General features: G+C 37.8%; 18 non-coding genes across 18 annotated transcripts; all 18 read left to right on the forward strand.

Moving 5' to 3' along the window:
* Nucleotides 1-4979: 4979 nt before the first annotated feature.
* Trnas-gcu (transfer RNA serine (anticodon GCU)) lies at nucleotides 4980-5070 on the forward strand. Its single transcript is given in 2 exon segments — nucleotides 4980-5016; nucleotides 5035-5070. It is a non-coding gene; the product is annotated as a tRNA-Ser (tRNA).
* A 231-nt stretch (nucleotides 5071-5301) lies between these two features.
* Trnas-gcu (transfer RNA serine (anticodon GCU)) lies at nucleotides 5302-5392 on the forward strand. Its single transcript is given in 2 exon segments — nucleotides 5302-5338; nucleotides 5357-5392. It is a non-coding gene; the product is annotated as a tRNA-Ser (tRNA).
* A 231-nt stretch (nucleotides 5393-5623) lies between these two features.
* On the forward strand, nucleotides 5624-5714 carry Trnar-ccu (transfer RNA arginine (anticodon CCU)). Its single transcript is given in 2 exon segments — nucleotides 5624-5660; nucleotides 5679-5714. It is a non-coding gene; the product is annotated as a tRNA-Arg (tRNA).
* A 1818-nt stretch (nucleotides 5715-7532) lies between these two features.
* Trnar-ccu (transfer RNA arginine (anticodon CCU)) lies at nucleotides 7533-7623 on the forward strand. The gene is given in 2 exon segments: nucleotides 7533-7569; nucleotides 7588-7623. It is a non-coding gene; the product is annotated as a tRNA-Arg (tRNA).
* Nucleotides 7624-7854: 231 nt separating this feature from the next.
* Nucleotides 7855-7945, forward strand: Trnar-ccu (transfer RNA arginine (anticodon CCU)). The gene is given in 2 exon segments: nucleotides 7855-7891; nucleotides 7910-7945. It is a non-coding gene; the product is annotated as a tRNA-Arg (tRNA).
* Nucleotides 7946-8496: 551 nt separating this feature from the next.
* Trnar-ccu (transfer RNA arginine (anticodon CCU)) lies at nucleotides 8497-8587 on the forward strand. Its single transcript is given in 2 exon segments — nucleotides 8497-8533; nucleotides 8552-8587. It is a non-coding gene; the product is annotated as a tRNA-Arg (tRNA).
* A 552-nt stretch (nucleotides 8588-9139) lies between these two features.
* Trnar-ccu (transfer RNA arginine (anticodon CCU)) lies at nucleotides 9140-9230 on the forward strand. Its single transcript is given in 2 exon segments — nucleotides 9140-9176; nucleotides 9195-9230. It is a non-coding gene; the product is annotated as a tRNA-Arg (tRNA).
* Nucleotides 9231-9461: 231 nt separating this feature from the next.
* Nucleotides 9462-9552, forward strand: Trnar-ccu (transfer RNA arginine (anticodon CCU)). The gene is given in 2 exon segments: nucleotides 9462-9498; nucleotides 9517-9552. It is a non-coding gene; the product is annotated as a tRNA-Arg (tRNA).
* A 554-nt stretch (nucleotides 9553-10106) lies between these two features.
* On the forward strand, nucleotides 10107-10197 carry Trnar-ccu (transfer RNA arginine (anticodon CCU)). The gene is given in 2 exon segments: nucleotides 10107-10143; nucleotides 10162-10197. It is a non-coding gene; the product is annotated as a tRNA-Arg (tRNA).
* A 231-nt stretch (nucleotides 10198-10428) lies between these two features.
* On the forward strand, nucleotides 10429-10519 carry Trnar-ccu (transfer RNA arginine (anticodon CCU)). The gene is given in 2 exon segments: nucleotides 10429-10465; nucleotides 10484-10519. It is a non-coding gene; the product is annotated as a tRNA-Arg (tRNA).
* Nucleotides 10520-17266: 6747 nt separating this feature from the next.
* On the forward strand, nucleotides 17267-17357 carry Trnas-gcu (transfer RNA serine (anticodon GCU)). Its single transcript is given in 2 exon segments — nucleotides 17267-17303; nucleotides 17322-17357. It is a non-coding gene; the product is annotated as a tRNA-Ser (tRNA).
* A 231-nt stretch (nucleotides 17358-17588) lies between these two features.
* Trnar-ccu (transfer RNA arginine (anticodon CCU)) lies at nucleotides 17589-17679 on the forward strand. The gene is given in 2 exon segments: nucleotides 17589-17625; nucleotides 17644-17679. It is a non-coding gene; the product is annotated as a tRNA-Arg (tRNA).
* A 231-nt stretch (nucleotides 17680-17910) lies between these two features.
* On the forward strand, nucleotides 17911-18001 carry Trnar-ccu (transfer RNA arginine (anticodon CCU)). The gene is given in 2 exon segments: nucleotides 17911-17947; nucleotides 17966-18001. It is a non-coding gene; the product is annotated as a tRNA-Arg (tRNA).
* Nucleotides 18002-18232: 231 nt separating this feature from the next.
* Trnar-ccu (transfer RNA arginine (anticodon CCU)) lies at nucleotides 18233-18323 on the forward strand. The gene is given in 2 exon segments: nucleotides 18233-18269; nucleotides 18288-18323. It is a non-coding gene; the product is annotated as a tRNA-Arg (tRNA).
* Nucleotides 18324-19193: 870 nt separating this feature from the next.
* On the forward strand, nucleotides 19194-19284 carry Trnar-ccu (transfer RNA arginine (anticodon CCU)). Its single transcript is given in 2 exon segments — nucleotides 19194-19230; nucleotides 19249-19284. It is a non-coding gene; the product is annotated as a tRNA-Arg (tRNA).
* Nucleotides 19285-19515: 231 nt separating this feature from the next.
* Nucleotides 19516-19606, forward strand: Trnar-ccu (transfer RNA arginine (anticodon CCU)). The gene is given in 2 exon segments: nucleotides 19516-19552; nucleotides 19571-19606. It is a non-coding gene; the product is annotated as a tRNA-Arg (tRNA).
* Nucleotides 19607-20784: 1178 nt separating this feature from the next.
* Trnar-ccu (transfer RNA arginine (anticodon CCU)) lies at nucleotides 20785-20875 on the forward strand. The gene is given in 2 exon segments: nucleotides 20785-20821; nucleotides 20840-20875. It is a non-coding gene; the product is annotated as a tRNA-Arg (tRNA).
* Nucleotides 20876-21426: 551 nt separating this feature from the next.
* Trnar-ccu (transfer RNA arginine (anticodon CCU)) lies at nucleotides 21427-21517 on the forward strand. Its single transcript is given in 2 exon segments — nucleotides 21427-21463; nucleotides 21482-21517. It is a non-coding gene; the product is annotated as a tRNA-Arg (tRNA).
* Nucleotides 21518-21633: the final 116 nt, after the last annotated feature.

Consider the following 21633-nt stretch of genomic DNA (forward strand, 5'->3'; position numbering starts at 1 on the left):
TTACATGTTGGCAAATGTAGTTCTGATGCCAAAAAACATGTATCTCCTTGTAGTGCTCACTTAGTGAATGATGTAACAGACACACTGTTAGATATTGTACAGAAAGTTAATCTTAAACATCATGACAATAGTGAGGTTTTAGATGTTCATGATGGCATGGCAGTCTCGAATGAGATCAATCACAATGTTCTTTCACAGCCATACCGTGGGGATGGTGCCCCAGGAAGCGTGAAAGGGAAATGGAAAATATCCAAGCCCGATGAAGAGGTAATTAGGGCACATGTTGGGGGAAGAGCCCCTAGAAAAAAGAATGTTGTTAAATCTCGAAAAGGGAAAAAATATAGATGAAACACATGTTGAAGTATAATATGCATCTCTCATTGCTCATCATGTTCAGTATATGGTCATGGAATGTCAATGGTTTGAGAGGTGTTGGTAAATTTGAAAAAGTGATGTCACTTATAAATAGTTCACATGTTGATATAGCATTCTTACAGGAAACGTTTTGGGACCGAACATTTGTTGAAAACTATCAACATATGTGGGCCGGGAAAATTTTATTTAGTAACTCAACCAACATAAATCGCAGGGGTGTAGCTATATTAGTATCCAAAAATTTTCAACATGAAGTTAGAATGATAGCACACGATTCTGAAGGCAGACTATTAAAAGCAGAAATTGATGTGGATGATAAAAAATATTATTTACTCAATGTTTATGCTCCTAATGGTTTAGAAGAAAAGTTAACATTTTACAAAGAGCTAGAAGGATGGTTAGAACCAAGTAATATGTTTGTAGGGGGAGATTTTAATGATATAGTAGATCCTGTTTTGGATAAAGGCATTAACAATAAAACATTCAATCTAAGAAGTAGTGACACTCTTATTTCCATAATTCAAAAATATTGTATGGTTGATGTATGGAGACACAAAAATTATGATAAAAAGGAGTTCTCCAGAACCCAAACAGTAAATGGTGTTTTAAAACAATCCAGAATTGACTTTTTTCTCTTATCCAGACATCTTTTACATAGTGTTATACATTGTTATATCAAATACTGTAAAATGAGCGATCACAACATTGTTTCACTGAAGGTTGATCTCAGTAACATAGAAAAGGGTCCAGGAGTTTGGATTTTTAATAATCAGCTGTTAGAAGATGGTATCTTTTATAATAAAATTCGTCATATTATTGAGGAAGCAAAAGTATGTCCACTTTTTACATCAGAGCCACTTATGTGGTGGGACAACTTGAAATATCAATTTAAAAAGTTTTCAAAATCTTATTCAAGCAAAAAAAGTAGACTGGCAAAAAATGATTATTACAACATTCAAAATAAACTTAGAATTGAATATCAAAAATTAGCTTCAATACCGGGGTATCAATCTACACAACTATGTGATTTAGAAAATAAATTAGAAGAATATGACAACAACACCTGTAGGGGTGCTATCTTGAGATCAAAAGCACAGTTTACTCTTGAATCTGACAGATGCACTTCTTATTTCTTGAATTTGGAAAAGTCAAAACAGCAAGCTAATTCAATCAAAGAACTTATAACTGAAGATGGAACAACGATACGGAATACAGAGGACATTATAGACACAGCACAATCATTTTATGCCAAGTTATATACAGATGAGGGATTTGATCAAGTAAAAGAACAAGTAGTTGTAAACATGATTCAGAAATCGATTAATAATGAACAAAAAGTTAAATGCGATCTTCCAATTTCTGAAAAACAGTTGACAGAGGCACTGAAAGGAATGAAACATAACAAGACACCAGGTCCAGATGGTTTAACTGTTGAATTCTTCCTCAAGTTTTGGGAGATTTTATGTCCTCTTTTCCATCATGTTACACAGAGTATCTTTGAAGAGAAGGAATTATCTCGTTCTATGAAAACCAGTATTATCAGCTTATTCTATAAAAATAAAGGTGATAAAAGAGATTTAAAATGTTATAGACCTATTTCACTGATCAATGTTGACTGTAAATTAATATCACGCACATTGTCTCTTAGACTCAAGTCTGTAGTGTCAGATATTATCTCCCCTGAACAATCCTGCTGTGTACCAGGGAGAGACATTGCACACAATTTACATTCGGTCAGGGATGTAGTTGATATAGTGGATAGTGAAGATAAAGATGCATTTTTAATTAAAGTAGATCAAGAGAAAGCTTTCGATAGAGTTTCACATAATTACTTATTGGATATTTTACAAAAATTCAATTTTGGGAATAATTTTATATCCTGGATTAGAATTTTGTATACAGACATTAAAATTTCTGTCAAGTGTAATGGGCATTTAAGTCCATATTTCAAACTATCCCGTGGAGTAAGGCAAGGGGACCCGATGAGTTCCATGCTGTTTGTGCTTATTTCTGAACCATTAAATTTGTTAATAAAAGAGAACCCACATATTCAAGGCATCAACATTGGCAATGTTTCATCTTTAATATATCAACATGCCGATGACACTACTATTACAGTGTGCAACTCACAGTCAGTGGAAAATACTTTTGAAACAATTAAATATTATTGCGAAGCAACTCAAGCCAAGATCAATTTACAAAAGTCGGAGGTGTTACTTCTTGGTAAAGCCAAGTTCAATAAATGTAACATTAGTCTTCCCGTGAAGGTTAAAAAAGATTGTGTTGAACTTCTGGGAATATATCTTGGCTCTGACTTGGCCACATGTGAGACACTAAATTGGACGAAAAGATAAATAAAATTCAAACTCTACTTAATTCATGGATTCAACGTCAACTCACACTGCAGGGCAGAGCCACGGTTTTAAACATCCTCATTGCCTCTAGATTATGGTACTCTTTTACAGTGTTACCAGTGCCACACTGGGTAGAAGTAGCCTTTTCCAAAATGTTTTCAAAATTCTTATGGGTAAATAAAAAGCCAAAAATAGCAGCTGTGACATGCATGGGCAAATGTACAGAAGGTGGTTTAAATATACCCAATTTGTGCCTTAAAAAGTATGCTTTAAGATTGAAACTGTTAAAAGCTTTCTTAGATTATAAATTAGACTCATTATGGAAAGCAACTATGTCTTTCTTCTTTTCAAAATATTTAAATATGGGATTACAATCAAACATACTATGTTTAAAGTTTGACAAAAAAGATATGTTGCATGTAAATCCTTTTTATGCTGAGTTGTTGCTTGCCTGGGAGGACATCTGTGGTGGTAAGAGAAGCAAACCTACCACTTTACAGGATATAATGTGTCAGCCTTTATTCAACAACCCTCTAATTTTGTATATGAACAAAACTTTGTTGTTTAAATCATTCATTGACGGTGGGATCACTTGCATAAAAGATATTTGCTATGAAGTTATACCACAATTTTTGTCACCTGATAGTATTGTTGAAATTGTACAAGGTACAATACCTGATGTTGATGTGGCCACAATCAAGAATGGTTATGCTGTTATTTTATATGCGCTTCCAACAGATTGGAAACAGATCATATTGTCTGATGCTGTCATAAATCCTCCTTGTAAAGAAATACTTTGTCCTATAGCGAACGAAGATGTATCCGTGCAGCTGTTTACGGTGAAATATTGTTATGAAATTTTCAGAACAAAATATTTTAAAAAACCAGTTGCAATGAATTGGTGGAATAATATATCTCTTGACATCAATTGGAAAGATGTTTGGGTTAATGTGTATCAAAATGACAAATCAGCCGAATGTATACAACTAGATTTTAAGATTGCCCATAACATTATTTACACATATGACAGACTCAGCCAATTTGGTTTGACAGACACAGATATTTGTCCAGTTTGTCAAAATGAAAAAGAAGATGTGCTGCACTTGTTCATCTTCTGTAAAGAGTTATCGTTCTTACAATCACTATTTGTTGATATCCTCACTGATGTGTGTCAAGATACTGGGTTCACTCTTGGACAATTCTCGCTGTGGTTATTGTTTGGGTTTCTTCCTGAGAGAAGTGTGTCGGCAAAACCATTGTTAGATATATTGTTATCAATTTATCGGTTGGCAGTATTTAAGAGAAGAGTTGTTATAAGCCTAGGTACAGTCTCTTTTCACATAAACACATTTTTCAAATCCTTGGTAAAGAGACATCTCACATTTCTTTTGTATCATTACACAAAAAAGAAAAGATTGCATGTCTTTATTCAAAAATACATAATGTCTAATGACCTCATCGAGTTAAATGGGAATGACATTCTTCTGAAACATCCTCTTGATTAACTCAATTATAAGTTACTTATACTATTTCATTTCACATGAAAGCTTTTTTCAAATCTTTCATAAAGTGTCATTGTAGTTTAATGCTGGTTGACTATTGAAAAATGAATCAATTACAAAGTTATTTACTCAACACTGCATTAAAACATGAGGGTTTTTTTCAAATTTTGTTTAAAAATAAAAAATAAAAATAAAAATGTAGGACTCATTCTACCTATAAATGAGAATGGTCTGATCCACATACACCTTTTTCTGTCTTTAAAGATGTGTGTACATAATCAAATGTAAAAATCTATTTCTCATATTTCTGTCTTTAGAATTCAAATGTTAACCACTGCCACCCAACTTCTGTGATACCCTTTTTATCTTTGTGGTGGCAGTGTCAGCACTGTCTGCGTTTGTATTACATTCCTGTGAATAAATTTTATCAAGAAAAAAAAAGAAAAAAGGCACCGGCCTCCTACACAAAGTCAGTGTTGATAGCCGGGGATTGCGGGTTCGAGTCCCGTCGTGTGTAGTATATTTTTGAAAGTCTTTTCTTAAATTGACCTTGACAAACGGTAGACACTATAAGAAATGACACTCACATTTGCTAAATATTTAACACAAATAGATTTGTAATCGTGGTTTTTAACGCGCACCAGTGTAGAGAAAACATATTGTGTCTCCAGTCATCCAGAAATTCGGGTGTTGCACTGTTTAGAAGAGTTTGTTCTCCCAAACGTAGAAAACAGCTCTTATTTGTCAAGCCCACGTGGCCCAATGGATAAGGCACCGGCCTGCTACGCAAAGTCAGTGTTGATAGCCGGGGATTGCGGGTTCGAGTCCCGGCGTGGGTAGTATATTTTTGAAAGTCTTTTCTTAAATTGACCTTGACAAACGGTAGACACTGTCAGAAATGACACTCACATTTGCTGAATATTTAACATAAATGGATTTGTAATCGCTGTTTTTAACGCGCAGCAGTGTAGAGAACACATATTGTGTCTCCAGTCATCCAGAAATTCGGGTATTCCGCTGTTTAGAAGAGTTTGTTATCCGGAATGTAGAAAACAGCTCTTATTTGTCAAGCCCACGTGGCCCAATGGATAAGGCACCGGCCTGCTACGCAAAGTCAGTGTTGATAGCCGGGGATTGCGGGTTCGAGTCCCGGCGTGGGTAGTATATTTTTGAAAGTCTTTTCTTAAATTCACCTTGACAAACGGTAGACACTGTAAGAAATGACACTCACATTTGCTTCATATTTAACATAAATGGATTTGTAATCGCTTTCTTTAACGCGCACCAGTGTAGAGAAAACATATTGTGTTTCGAAGAATCAAGAAATTCGGGTGTTGCACTGTTTAGAAGAGTTTGTTATCCCAAACGTAGAACACAGCTGGTATTTGTCAAGCCCACGTGGCCCAATGGATAAGGCACCGGCCTCCTACGCAAAGTCAGTGTTGATAGCCGGGGATTGCGGGTTCGAGTCCCGTCGTGGGTAGTATATTTCTGAAAGTCTTTTCTTAAATTGACCTTGACAAACGGTAGACACTGTAAGAAATGACACTCACATTTGCTGAATATTTAACATAAATGGATTTGTAATCGCTGTTTTTAACGCGCACCAGTGTAGAGAAAACATATTGTGTCATCCAGAAATTCGGGTGTTGCACTGTTTAGAAGAGTTTGTTATCCCAAATGTAGAAAACAGCTTGTATTTGTCAAGCCCACGTGGCACAATCGATCAGGCACCGGCCTCCTATGCAAAGACAGTGTTTATAGCAGGAGATTGCGGATTCGAGTCCCGTGGGTGGTACATTTTTACAAGTCTTTTCTTAAATTGACATTGACAAACGGTAGACACTTTAAGAAAATGGCACTCACATTTGCTTCATATTTAACAGAAATAGATTTGTAATCGCTCTCTTTAACGCGCACCAGTGTAGAGAAAACACATTGAATCTCGAGTCATCAAGAAATTCGGGTGTTGCACTGTTTAGAAGAGTTTGTTATCCCAAATGTAGAAAACAGCTGTTATTTGCCAAGCCCACGTGGCCCAATGGATAAGGCACCGGCCTCCTACGCAAAGTCAGTGTTGATAGCCGGGGATTGAGGGTTCGAGTCCCGTCGTGGGTAGTATATTTTTGAAAGTCTTTTCTTAAATTGACCTTGACAAACGGTAGACACTGTAAGAAATGACACTCACATTTGCTGAATATTTAACATAAATGGATTTGTAATCGCTGTTTTTAACGCGCACCAGTGTAGAGAAAACATATTGTGTCTCCAGTCATCCAGAAATTCGGGTGTTGAACTGTTTAGAAGAGTTTGTTATCCGAAATGTAGAAAACAGCTTGTATTTGCCAAGCCCACGTGGCCCAATGGATAAGGCACCGGCCTCCTTCGCTTCCTACGGGGATTGCGTGTTCGAGTCCCGTCGTGGGTAGTATATTTTTGAAAGTCTTTTCTTAAATTAACCTTGACAAACGGTAGACACTGTCAGAAATGACACTCACATTTGCTGAATATTTAACATAAATGGATTTGTTATCGTGGTTTATAACGCGCACCAGTGTAGAGAAAACATATTGTGTCTCCAGTCATCAAGAAATTCGGGTGTTGCACTGTTTAGAAGAGTTTGTTATCCCAAATGTAGAAAACAGCTTGTATTTGCCAAGCCCACGTGGCCCAATGGATAAGGCACCGGCCTCCTATGCAAAGACAGTGTTTATAGCAGGAGATTGCGGATTCGAGTCCCGTGGGTAGTACATTTTTACAAGTCTTTTCTTAAATTGACCTTGACAAACGGTAGACACTGTAAGAAAATGGCACTCACATTTGCTTCATATTTAACAGAAATAGATTTGTAATCGCTCTCTTTAACGGGCACCAGTGTAGAGAAAACATATTGTGTTTCCAGTCATCAAGAAATTCGGGTGTTGCACTGTTTAGAAGAGTTTGTTCTCCCAAACGTAGAAAACAGCTGGTATTTGTCAAGCCCACGTGGCACAATCGATCAGGCACCGGCCTCCTATGCAAAGACAGTGTTTATAGCAGGAGATTGCGGGTTCGAGTCCCGTCGTGGGTACTACATTTTTACAAGTCTTTTCTTAAATTGACCTTGACAAACGGTAGACACTGTAAGAAATGACACTCACATTTGCCTTATATTTAACACAAATGGATTTTCAATCGCTTTCTTTAACGGGCACCAGTGTAGAGAAAACATATTGTGTTTCCAGTCTTCAAGAAATTCGGGTGTTGCACGGTTTAGAAGAGTTTGTTATCCCAAACGTAAAAAACAGCTTGTATTTGTCCAGCCCACGTGGCCCAATGGATAAGGCACCGGCCTCCTAAACAAAGACAGTGTTGATAGCCGGGGATTGCGGGTTCGAGTCCCGTCGTGGGTAGTATATTTTTGAAAGTCTTTTCTTAAATTCACCTTGACAAACGGTAGACACTGTAAGAAATGACACTCACATTTGCTGAATATTTAACATAAATGGATTTGTAATCGCTCTTTTTAACGCGCACCAGTGTAGAGAAAACATATTGTATCTCCAGTCATCAAGAAATTCAGCTGTTGCACTGTTTAGAAGAGTTTGTTATCCCAAATGTAGAAAACAGCTTGTATTTGCCAAGCCCACGTGGCCCAATGGATAAGGCACCGGCCTCCTAAACAAAGACAGTGTTGATAGCCGGGGATTGTGGGTTCGAGCCCCGTCGTGGGTAGTATATTTTTGAAAGTCTTTTCTTGAATTGACATTGACAAACGGTAGACACTGTAAGAAATGACACTCACATTTGCTGAATATTTAACATAAATGGATTTGTAATCGCTGTTTTTAACGCGCACCAGTGTAGAGAAAACATATTGTGTCTCCAGTCATCCAGAAATTCGGGTGTTGCACTGTTTAGAAGAGTTTGTTATCCCAAATTTAGAAAACAGCTGGTATTTGTCAAGCCCACGTGGCACAATCGATCAGGCACCGGCCTCCTATGCAAAGACAGTGTTTATAGCAGGAGATTGCGGATTCGAGTCCCGTGGGTAGTACATTTTTACAAGTCTTTTCTTAAATTGACCTTGACAAACGGTAGACACTGTAAGAAAACGGCACTCACATTTGCTGAATATTTAACAGAAATAGATTTGTAATCGCTCTCTTTAACGGGCACCAGTGTAGAGAAAACATGTTGTATCTCGAGTCATCAAGAAATTCGGGTGTTGAACTGTTTAGAAGAGTTTGTTAGCCCAAACGTAGAAAACAGCTGTTATTTGTCAAGCCCACGTGGCCCAATGGATAAGGCACCGGCCTCCTACGCAAAGTCAGTGTTGATAGCCGGGGATTGCGGGTTCGAGTCCCGTCGTGGGTAGTACATTTTTACAAGTCTTTTCTTAAATTGACCTTGACAAACGGTAGACACTGTAAGAAAATAGCACTCACATTTGCTTCATATTTAACACACATGTATTTGTAATCGCTTTCCTTAACGCGCACCAGTGTAGAGAAAACATATTGTATCTCCAGTCATCAAGAAATTCGGCTGTTGCACTGTTTAGAAGAGTTTGTTATCCCAAATGTAGAAAACAGCTGGTATTTGTCAAGCCCACGTGGCACAATCGATCAGGCACCGGCCTCCTATGCAAAGACAGTGTTGATAGCAGGAGATTGCGGATTCGAGTCCCGTGGGTAGTATATTTTTTTAAAGTCTTTTCTTAAATTGACCTTGACAAACGGTAGACACTGTAAGAAATGACACTCACATTTGCCTTATATTTAACACAAATGGATTTTCAATCGCTTTCTTTAACGGGCACCAGTGTAGAGAAAACATATTGTGTTTCCAGTCTTCAAGAAATTCGGGTGTTGCACGGTTTAGAAGAGTTTGTTCTCCCAAACGTAAAAAACAGCTGTTATTTGTCCAGCCCACGTGGCCCAATGGATAAGGCACCGGCCTCCTAAACAAAGACAGTGTTGATAGCCGGGGATTGCGGGTTCGAGTCCCGTCGTGGGTAGTATATTTTTGAAAGTCTTTTCTTAAATTCACCTTGACAAACGGTAGACACTGTAAGAAATGACACTCACATTTGCTGAATATTTAACATAAATGGATTTGTAATCGCTCTTTTTAACGCGCACCAGTGTAGAGAAAACATATTGTATCTCCAGTCATCAAGAAATTCAGCTGTTGCACTGTTTAGAAGAGTTTGTTATCCCAAACGTAGAAAACAGCTGGTATTTGTCAAGCCCACGTGGCCCAATGGATAAGGCACCGGCCTCCTACGCAAAGTTAGTGTTGATAGCCGGCGATTGCGGGTTCGAGTCCCGTCGTGGGTAGTATATTTTTTTAAAGTCTTTTCTTAAATTGACCTTGACAAACGGTAGACACTGTAAGAAATGACACTCACATTTGCTGAATATTTAACATAAATGGATTTGTAATCGCTGTTTTTAACGCGCACCAGTGTAGAGAAAACATATTGTGTCTCCAGTCATCCAGAAATTCGGGTGTTGCACTGTTTAGAAGAGCTTGTTATCCCAAATGTAGAAAACAGCTTGTATTTGTCAAGCCCACGTGGCACAATCGATCAGGCACCGGCCTCCTATGCAAAGACAGTGTTTATAGCAGGAGATTGCGGGTTCGAGTCCCTTCGTGGGTAGTTTATTTTTACAAGTCTTTTCTTAAATTGACCTTGACAAACGGTACACACTTTAAAAAATGACACTCATATTTGCCTTATATTTAACACAAACGGATTTGCAATCGCTTTCTTTAACGGGCACCAGTGTAGAGAAAACATATTGTGTTTCCAGTCTTCAAGAAATTCGGGTGTTGCACTGTTAAGAAGAGTTTGTTCTCCCAAACGTAGAAAACAGCTGTTATTTGTCAAGCCCACGTGGCCCAATGGATAAGGTACCGGCCTCCTACGCAAAGTCAGTGTTGATAGCCGGGGATTGCGGGTTCGAGTCCCGTCGTGGGTAGCATATTTTTGAAAGTCTTTTCTTAAATTGACCTTGACAAACGGTAGACACTGTCAGAAATGACACTCACATTTGCTGAATATTTAACATAAATGGATTTGTAATCGCTGTTTTTAACGCGCACCAGTGTAGAGAAAACATATTGTATCTCCAGTCATCAAGAAATTCGGGTGTTGAACTGTTTAGAAGAGTTTGTTATCCCAAATGTAGAAAACAGCTTGTATTTGCCAAGCCCACGTGGCCCAATGGATAAGGCACCGGCCTCCTAAACAAAGACAGTGTTGATAGCCGGGGATTGCGGGTTCGAGTCCCGTCGTGGGTAGTATATTTTTGAAAGTCTTTTCTTAAATTCACCTTGACAAACGGTAGACACTGTAAGAAATGACACTCACATTTGCTTCATATTTAACATAAATGGATTTGTAATCGCTTTCTTTAACGCGCACCAGTGTAGAGAAAACATATTGTGTCTCCAGTCATCCAGAAATTCGGGTGTTGCACTGTTTAGAAGAGTTTGTTATCCCAAATTTAGAAAAAAGCTTGTATTTGTCAAGCCCACGTGGCACAATCGATCAGGCACCGGCCTCCTATGCAAAGACAGTGTTTATAGCAGGAGATTGCGGATTCGAGTCCCGTGGGTAGTACATTTTTACAAGTCTTTTCTTCAATTGACCTTGACAAACGGTAGACACTGTAAGAAAATAGCACTCACATTTGCTTCATATTTAACAGAAATGGATTTGTAATCGCTGTTTTTAACGCGCACCAGTGTAGAGAAAACATGTTGTATCTCGAGTCATCAAGAAATTCGGGTGTTGCACTGTTTAGAAGAGTTTGTTATCCCAAACGTAGAACACAGCAGGTATTTGTCAAGCCCACGTGGCCCAATGGATAAGGCACCGGCCTCCTATGGGTTGAGTCACAACGTGGAAGGATATTGCAAGTGCTCTGCTATTTATTGTAAGTACTTCTATCTTTGTGGAAATATTTGACTGTTGTTATGAAGGTTTGTTCATATATGTTTCAAGATTACATCTGAACGAGTAATTGGAGAAAATAGAAACTATGAGTCACCAGGCTGGGGGGCAAAGGCCACCCCCTAGTCAGGTCATCAACAACAATGGCCGCCATCGTGTTTATCAAAAAGAAAACATTGTTCGGGTTCATTATGACAACCAGATTCGCCCTAAAGCATTTGAGCTTTGCAAGGTGTTGGAGCAGGAACTTGGAGACAATACTGTGTACTGCTGTACACCTAGAAATAACAATTATTTTGAAATTACTCTAGCGGAAAATGCGCTAGTAAAATCACTTGGAGAGTCTGTTGTAGTTGATAATCAAATATACAAACTTTCGCCTCTCGTGAATAACAGAGTTGTAGTTTCATTTATGAACTTGCCCAGCTATACCACAGATGAGGAAATTAGAAACGTCCTACATGCGTTTGGAATAATTGAAGTGGATACCATCCACAGGAGGAAAATCCATGGCACTAATTGGGAAGATGGTACAAGATATACACAAGTAAAATTTCCAACAGGGATCCGCAGTCTTCCCTATAGCGTCAAATTCAGGACACATGAAGGTTTTGATTTTTTCAGAGTTATTCACAATGAGCAAATCAAAGTATGCTACCACTGCCTTTCAGACCAACACGAAAAAAAGATGTGTCCAAACATTGTATGCAGGAACTGCGGGAACCAAGGACATCTTCAAAATAACTGTCGTGTTCCAAAATGTCATAGATGTAAACTGAAACCGGTAGAGTGTGATTGCTATGGGTATGATGATGTTTCTGATGACATTGATAACGATAATCATGATGATCATGATAAGGATGAGGAAAATGACGTTGAAATTGGCATCATGGACACAGAGACGGATGCAACTCTAGCAAGGTGGCCTATTCGTGATGAATTATCAATTGAAGATGACAAAGATCAAGAAAGGGTGGATGGAATTGTAGATGTCCCCGAGGAAGACAACGAGGAAAGGTCACAAGATAAATATGTAACCAATTTTGTGACTGACTCAAACAATGAAACACAAAATATTGTCAATGAACTACTATTTGAAATCGTTGACAGAAGTTTACATGTTGGCAAATGTAGTTCTGATGCCAAAAAACATGTATCTCCTTGTAGTGCTCACTTAGTGAATGATGTAACAGACACACTGTTAGATATTGTACAGAAAGTTAATCTTAAACATCATGACAATAGTGAGGTTTTAGATGTTCATGATGGCATGGCAGTCTCGAATGAGATCAATCACAATGTTCTTTCACAGCCATACCGTGGGGATGGTGCCCCAGGAAGCGTGAAAGGGAAATGGAAAATATCCAAGCCCGATGAAGAGGTAATTAGGGCACATGTTGGGGGAAGAGCCCCTAGAAAAAAGAATGTTGTTAAATCTCGAAAAGGGAAAAAATATAGATGAAACACATGTTGAAGTATAATATGCATCTCTCATTGCTCATCATGTTCAGTATATGGTCATGGAATGTCAATGGTTTGAGAGGTGTTGGTAAATTTGAAAAAGTGATGTCACTTATAAATAGTTCACATGTTGATATAGCATTCTTACAGGAAACGTTTTGGGACCGAACATTTGTTGAAAACTATCAACATATGTGGGCCGGGAAAATTTTATTTAGTAACTCAACCAACATAAATCGCAGGGGTGTAGCTATATTAGTATCCAAAAATTTTCAACATGAAGTTAGAATGATAGCACACGATTCTGAAGGCAGACTATTAAAAGCAGAAATTGATGTGGATGATAAAAAATATTATTTACTCAATGTTTATGCTCCTAATGGTTTAGAAGAAAAGTTAACATTTTACAAAGAGCTAGAAGGATGGTTAGAACCAAGTAATATGTTTGTAGGGGGAGATTTTAATGATATAGTAGATCCTGTTTTGGATAAAGGCATTAACAATAAAACATTCAATCTAAGAAGTAGTGACACTCTTATTTCCATAATTCAAAAATATTGTATGGTTGATGTATGGAGACACAAAAATTATGATAAAAAGGAGTTCTCCAGAACCCAAACAGTAAATGGTGTTTTAAAACAATCCAGAATTGACTTTTTTCTCTTATCCAGACATCTTTTACATAGTGTTATACATTGTTATATCAAATACTGTAAAATGAGCGATCACAACATTGTTTCACTGAAGGTTGATCTCAGTAACATAGAAAAGGGTCCAGGAGTTTGGATTTTTAATAATCAGCTGTTAGAAGATGGTATCTTTTATAATAAAATTCGTCATATTATTGAGGAAGCAAAAGTATGTCCACTTTTTACATCAGAGCCACTTATGTGGTGGGACAACTTGAAATATCAATTTAAAAAGTTTTCAAAATCTTATTCAAGCAAAAAAAGTAGACTGGCAAAAAATGATTATTACAACATTCAATATAAACTTAGAATTGAATATCAAAAATTAGCTTCAATACCGGGGTATCAATCTACACAACTATGTGATTTAGAAAATAAATTAGAAGAATATGACAACAACACCTGTAGGGGTGCTATCTTGAGATCAAAAGCACAGTTTACTCTTGAATCTGACAGATGCACTTCTTATTTCTTGAATTTGGAAAAGTCAAAACAGCAAGCTAATTCAATCAAAGAACTTATAACTGAAGATGGAACAACGATACGGAATACAGAGGACATTATAGACACAGCACAATCATTTTATGCCAAGTTATATACAGATGAGGGATTTGATCAAGTAAAAGAACAAGTAGTTGTAAACATGATTCAGAAATCGATTAATAATGAACAAAAAGTTAAATGCGATCTTCCAATTTCTGAAAAACAGTTGACAGAGGCACTGAAAGGAATGAAACATAACAAGACACCAGGTCCAGATGGTTTAACTGTTGAATTCTTCCTCAAGTTTTGGGAGATTTTATGTCCTCTTTTCCATCATGTTACACAGAGTATCTTTGAAGAGAAGGAATTATCTCGTTCTATGAAAACCAGTATTATCAGCTTATTCTATAAAAATAAAGGTGATAAAAGAGATTTAAAATGTTATAGACCTATTTCACTGATCAATGTTGACTGTAAATTAATATCACGCACATTGTCTCTTAGACTCAAGTCTGTAGTGTCAGATATTATCTCCCCTGAACAATCCTGCTGTGTACCAGGGAGAGACATTGCACACAATTTACATTCGGTCAGGGATGTAGTTGATATAGTGGATAGTGAAGATAAAGATGCATTTTTAATTAAAGTAGATCAAGAGAAAGCTTTCGATAGAGTTTCACATAATTACTTATTGGATATTTTACAAAAATTCAATTTTGGGAATAATTTTATATCCTGGATTAGAATTTTGTATACAGACATTAAAAGTTCTGTCAAGTGTAATGGGCATTTAAGTCCATATTTCAAACTATCCCGTGGAGTAAGGCAAGGGGACCCGATGAGTTCCATGCTGTTTGTGCTTATTTCTGAACCATTAAATTTGTTAATAAAAGAGAACCCACATATTCAAGGCATCAACATTGGCAATGTTTCATCTTTAATATATCAACATGCCGATGACACTACTATTACAGTGTGCAACTCACAGTCAGTGGAAAATACTTTTGAAACAATTAAATATTATTGCGAAGCAACTCAAGCCAAGATCAATTTACAAAAGTCGGAGGTGTTACTTCTTGGTAAAGCCAAGTTCAATAAATGTAACATTAGTCTTCCCGTGAAGGTTAAAAAAGATTGTGTTGAACTTCTGGGAATATATCTTGGCTCTGACTTGGCCACATGTGAGACACTAAATTGGACGAAAAGATAAATAAAATTCAAACTCTACTTAATTCATGGATTCAACGTCAACTCACACTGCAGGGCAGAGCCACGGTTTTAAACATCCTCATTGCCTCTAGATTATGGTACTCTTTTACAGTGTTACCAGTGCCACACTGGGTAGAAGTAGCCTTTTCCAAAATGTTTTCAAAATTCTTATGGGTAAATAAAAAGCCAAAAATAGCAGCTGTGACATGCATGGGCAAATGTACAGAAGGTGGTTTAAATATACCCAATTTGTGCCTTAAAAAGTATGCTTTAAGATTGAAACTGTTAAAAGCTTTCTTAGATTATAAATTAGACTCATTATGGAAAGCAACTATGTCTTTCTTCTTTTCAAAATATTTAAATATGGGATTACAATCAAACATACTATGTTTAAAGTTTGACAAAAAAGATATGTTGCATGTAAATCCTTTTTATGCTGAGTTGTTGCTTGCCTGGGAGGACATCTGTGGTGGTAAGAGAAGCAAACCTACCACTTTACAGGATATAATGTGTCAGCCTTTATTCAACAACCCTCTAATTTTGTATATGAACAAAACTTTGTTGTTTAAATCATTCATTGACGGTGGGATCACTTGCATAAAAGATATTTGCTATGAAGTTATACCACAATTTTTGTCACCTGATAGTATTGTTGAAATTGTACAAGGTACAATACCTGACGTTGATGTGGCCACAATCAAGAATGGTTATGCTGTTATTTTATATGCGCTTCCAACAGATTGGAAACAGATCATATTGTCTGATGCTGTCATAAATCCTCCTTGTAAAGAAATACTTTGTCCTATAGCGAACGAAGATGTATCCGTGCAGCTGTTTACGGTGAAATATTGTTATGAAATTTTCAGAACAAAATATTTTAAAAAACCAGTTGCAATGAATTGGTGGAATAATATATCTCTTGACATCAATTGGAAAGATGTTTGGGTTAATGTGTATCAAAATGACAAATCAGCCGAATGTATACAACTAGATTTTAAGATTGCCCATAACATTATTTACACATATGACAGACTCAGCCAATTTGGTTTGACAGACACAGATATTTGTCCAGTTTGTCAAAATGAAAAAGAAGATGTGCTGCACTTGTTCATCTTCTGTAAAGAGTTATCGTTCTTACAATCACTATTTGTTGATATCCTCACTGATGTGTGTCAAGATACTGGGTTCACTCTTGGACAATTCTCGCTGTGGTTATTGTTTGGGTTTCTTCCTGAGAGAAGTGTGTCGGCAAAACCATTGTTAGATATATTGTTATCAATTTATCGGTTGGCAGTATTTAAGAGAAGAGTTGTTATAAGCCTAGGTACAGTCTCTTTTCACATAAACACATTTTTCAAATCCTTGGTAAAGAGACATCTCACATTTCTTTTGTATCATTACACAAAAAAGAAAAGATTGCATGTCTTTATTCAAAAATACATAATGTCTAATGACCTCATCGAGTTAAATGGGAATGACATTCTTCTGAAACATCCTCTTGATTAACTCAATTATAAGTTACTTATACTATTTCATTTCACATGAAAGCTTTTTTCAAATCTTTCATAAAGTGTCATTGTAGTTTAATGCTGGTTGACTATTGAAAAATGAATCAATTACAAAGTTATTTACTCAACACTGCATTAAAACATGAGGGTTTTTTTCAAATTTTGTTTAAAAATAAAAAATAAAAATAAAAATGTAGGACTCATTCTACCTATAAATGAGAATGGTCTGATCCACATACACCTTTTTCTGTCTTTAAAGATGTGTGTACATAATCAAATGTAAAAATCTATTTCTCATATTTCTGTCTTTAGAATTCAAATGTTAACCACTGCCACCCAACTTCTGTGATACCCTTTTTATCTTTGTGGTGGCAGTGTCAGCACTGTCTGCGTTTGTATTATATTCCTGTGAATAAATTTTATCAAGAAAAAAAAAAAAAAAGGCACCGGCCTCCTACACAAAGTCAGTGTTGATAGCCGGGGATTGCGGGTTCGAGTCCCGTCGTGTGTAGTATATTTTTGAAAGTCTTTTCTTAAATTGACCTTGACAAACGGTAGACACTATAAGAAATGACACTCACATTTGCTAAATATTTAACACAAATAGATTTGTAATCGTGGTTTTTAACGCGCACCAGTGTAGAGAAAACATATTGTGTCTCCAGTCATCCAGAAATTCGGGTGTTGCACTGTTTAGAAGAGTTTGTTCTCCCAAACGTAGAAAACAGCTCTTATTTGTCAAGCCCACGTGGCCCAATGGATAAGGCACCGGCCTGCTACGCAAAGTCAGTGTTGATAGCCGGGGATTGCGGGTTCGAGTCCCGGCGTGGGTAGTATATTTTTGAAAGTCTTTTGTTAAATTGACCTTGACAAACGGTAGACACTGTAAGAAATGACACTCACATTTGCTGAATATTTAACACACATGTATTTGTAATCGCTTTCCTTAACGCGCACCAGTGTAGAGAAAACATATTGTATCTCGAGTCATCAAGAAATTCGGGTGTTGAACTGTTTAGAAGAGTTTGTTATCCCAAACGTAGAAAACAGCTGTTATTTGTCAAGCCCACGTGGCCCAATGGATAAGGCACCGGCCTCCTACGCAAAGTCAGTGTTGATAGCCGGGGATTGCGGGTTCGAGTCCCGTCGTGGGTAGTATATTTTTGAAAGTCTTTTCTTGAATTGACCTTGACAAACGGTAGACACTGTAAGAAATGACACTCACATTTGCTGAATATTTAACATAAATGGATTTGTAATCGCTGTTTTTAACGCGCACCAGTGTAGAGAAAACATATTGTGTCTCCAGTCATCCAGAAATTCGGGTGTTGAACTGTTTAGAAGAGTTTGTTATCCCAAATGTAGAAAACAGCTTCTATTTGCCAAGCCCACGTGGCCCAATGGATAAGGCACCGGCCTCCTAAACAAAGACAGTGTTGATAGCCGGGGTTTGCGGGTTCGAGTCCCGTCGTGGGTAGTATATTTTTGAAAGTCTTTTCTTAAATTGACCTTGACAAACGGTAGACACTGTAAGAAATGACACTCACATTTGCTGAATATTTAACACACATGTATTTGTAATCGCTTTCCTTAACGCGCACCAGTGTAGAGAAAACATATTGTATCTCGAGTCATCAAGAAATTCGGGTGTTGAACTGTTTAGAAGAGTTTGTTATCCCAAACGTAGAAAACAGCTGTTATTTGTCAAGCCCACGTGGCCCAATGGATAAGGCACCGGCCTCCTAAGCAAAGTCAGTGTTGATAGCCGGGGATTGCGGGTTCGAGTCCCGTCGTGGGTAGTATATTTTTGAAAGTCTTTTCTTGAATTGACCTTGACAAACGGTAGACACTGTAAGAAATGACACTCACATTTGCTGAATATTTAACATAAATGGATTTGTAATCGCTGTTTTTAACGCGCACCAGTGTAGAGAAAACATATTGTGTCTCCAGTCATCCAGAAATTCGGGTGTTGCACTGTTTAGAAGAGTTTGTTATCCCAAATGTAGAAAACAGCTTGTATTTGTCAAGCCCACGTGGCACAATCGATCAGGCACCGGCCTCCTATGCAAAGACAGTGTTTATAGCAGGAGATTGCGGATTCGAGTCCCGTGGGTAGTACATTTTTACAAGTCTTTTCTTAAATTGACCTTGACAAACGGTAGACACTGTAAGAAAATAGCACTCACATTTGCTTCATATTTAACAGAAATGGATTTGTAATCGCTCTCTTTAACGCGCACCAGTGTAGAGAAATATATTGTATCTCGAGTCATCAAGAAATTCGGGTGTTGAACTGTTTAGAAGAGTTTGTTATCCCAAATGTAGAAAACAGCTTGTATTTGTCAAGCCCACGTGGCACAATCGATCAGGCACCGGCCTCCTATGCAAAGACAGTGTTTATAGGAGGAGATTGCGGATTCGAGTCCCGTGGGTAGTACATTTTTACAAGTCTTTTCTTGAATTGACCTTGACAAACGGTAGACACTGTAAGAAAATGGCACTCACATTTGCTTCATATTTAACAGAAATAGATTTGTAATCGCTCTCTTTAACGCGCACCAGTGTAGAGAAAACATATTGTATCTCGAGTCATCAAGAAATTCGGGTGTTGAACTGTTTAGAAGAGTTTGTTATCCCAAACGTAGAAAACAGCTGTTATTTGTCAAGCCCACGTGGCCCAATGGATAAGGCACCGGCCTCCTACGCAAAGTCAGTGTTGATAGCCGGGGATTGCGGGTTCGAGTCCCGTCGTGGGTAGTATATTTTTGAAAGTCTTTTCTTAAATTGACCTTGACAAACGGTAGACACTGTAAGAAATGACACTCACATTTGCTTCATATTTAACATAAATGGATTTGTAATCGCTGTTTTTAACGCGCACCAGTGTAGAGAAAACATATTGTATCTCCAGTCATCCAGAAATTCGGGTGTTGCACTGTTTAGAAGAGTTTGTTATCCCAAATGTAGAAAACTGCTTGTATTTGCCAAGCCCACGTGGCCCAATGGATAAGGCACCGGCCTCCTAAACAAAGACAGTGTTGATAGCCGGGGATTGCGGGTTCGAGTCCCGTCGTGGGTAGTATATTTTTGAAAGTCTTTTGTTAAATTGACCTTGACAAACGGTAGACACTGTAAGAAAATAGCACTCACATTTGCTTCATATTTAACAGAAATAGATTTGTAATCGCTCTCTTTAACGCGCACCAGTGTAGAGAAAACATATTGTATCTCCAGTCATCAAGAAATTCGGGTGTTGCACTGTTTAGAAGAGTTTGTTATCCCAAATGTAGAAAACAGCTGCTATTTGTCAAGCCCACGTGGCACAATCGATCAGGCACCGGCCTCCTATGCAAAGACAGTGTTGATAGCAGGAGATTGCGGATTCGAGTCCCGTGGGTAGTACATTTTTACAAGTCTTTTCTTGAATTGACCTTGACAAACGGTAGACAGTGTAAGAAAATGGCACTCACATTTGCTTCATATTTAACAGAAATAGATTTGTAATCGCTCACTTTAACGCGCACCAGTGTAGAGAAAACATATTGTATCTCGAGTCATCAAGAAATTCGGGTGTTGAACTGTTTAGAAGAGTTTGTTAGCCCAAACGTAGAAAACAGCTGTTATTTGTCAAGCCCACGTGGCCCAATGGATAAGGCACCGGCACCATATGATCCGGGGATTGCGGGTTCGAGTCCCGTCGTGGGTAGTATATTTTTGAAAGTCTTTTCTTGAATTGACCTTGACAAACGGTAGACACTGTAAGAAATGACACCCACATTTGCTGAATATTTAACATAAATGGATTTGTAATCGCTGTTTTTAACGCGCACCAGTGTAGAGAAAACATATTGTGTCTCCAGTCATCCAGAAATTCGGGTGTTGCACTGTTTAGAAGAGTTTGTTATCCCAAATGTAGAAAACAGCTTGTATTTGTCAAGCCCACGTGGCACAATCGATCAGGCACCGGCCTCCTATGCAAAGACAGTGTTTATAGGAGGAGATTGCGGATTCGAGTCCCGTGGGTAGTACATTTTTACAAGTCTTTTCTTGAATTGACCTTGACAAACGGTAGACACTGTAAGAAAATGGCACTCACATTTGCTTCATATTTAACAGAAATAGATTTGTAATCGCTCTCTTTAACGCGCACCAGTGTAGAGAAAACATATTGTATCTCGAGTCATCAAGAAATTCGGGTGTTGAACTGTTTAGAAGAGTTTGTTATCCCAAACGTAGAAAACAGCTGTTATTTGTCAAGCCCACGTGGCCCAATGGATAAGGCACCGGCCTCCTACGCAAAGTCAGTGTTGATAGCCGGGGATTGCGGGTTCGAGTCCCGTCGTGGGTAGTATATTTTTGAAAGTCTTTTCTTGAATTGACCTTGACAAACGGTAGACACTGTAAGAAATGACACTCACATTTGCTGAATATTTAACATAAATGGATTTGTAATCGCTGTTTTTAACGCGCACCAGTGTAGAGAAAACATATTGTGTCTCCAGTCACCCCGAAATTCGGGTGTTGCACTGTTTAGAAGAGTTTGTTATCCCAAATGTAGAAAACAGCTTGTATTTGTCAAGCCCACGTGGCACAATCGATCAGGCACCGGCCTCCTATGCAAAAACAGTGTTTATAGCAGGAGATTGCGGATTCGAGTCCCGTGGGTAGTACATTTTTACAAGTCTTTTCTTAAATTGACCTTGACAAACGGTAGACACTGTAAGAAAATGGCACTCACATTTGCTTCATATTTAACAGAAATAGATTTGTAATCGCTCTCTTTAACGCGCACCAGTGTAGAGAAAACATATTGTATCTCGAGTCATCAAGAAATTCGGGTGTTGAACTGTTTAGAAGAGTTTGTTATCCCAAACGTAGAAAACAGCTGTTATTTGTCAAGCCCACGTGGCCCAATGGATAAGGCACCGGCCTCCTACGCAAAGTCAGTGTTGATAGCCGGGGATTGCGGGTTCGAGTCCCGTCGTGGGTAGTATATTTTTGAAAGTCTTTTCTTAAATTGACCTTGACAAACGGTAGACACTGTAAGAAATGACACTCACATTTGCTGAATATTTAACAGAAATAGATTTGTAATCGCTCTCTTTA

Source organism: Haliotis cracherodii, unplaced genomic scaffold (genome assembly GCF_022045235.1).
Source record: "Haliotis cracherodii isolate W230 unplaced genomic scaffold, xgHalCrac1.p SCAF_1, whole genome shotgun sequence".
In the NCBI taxonomy this organism is placed as follows: domain Eukaryota; kingdom Metazoa; phylum Mollusca; class Gastropoda; order Lepetellida; family Haliotidae; genus Haliotis; species Haliotis cracherodii.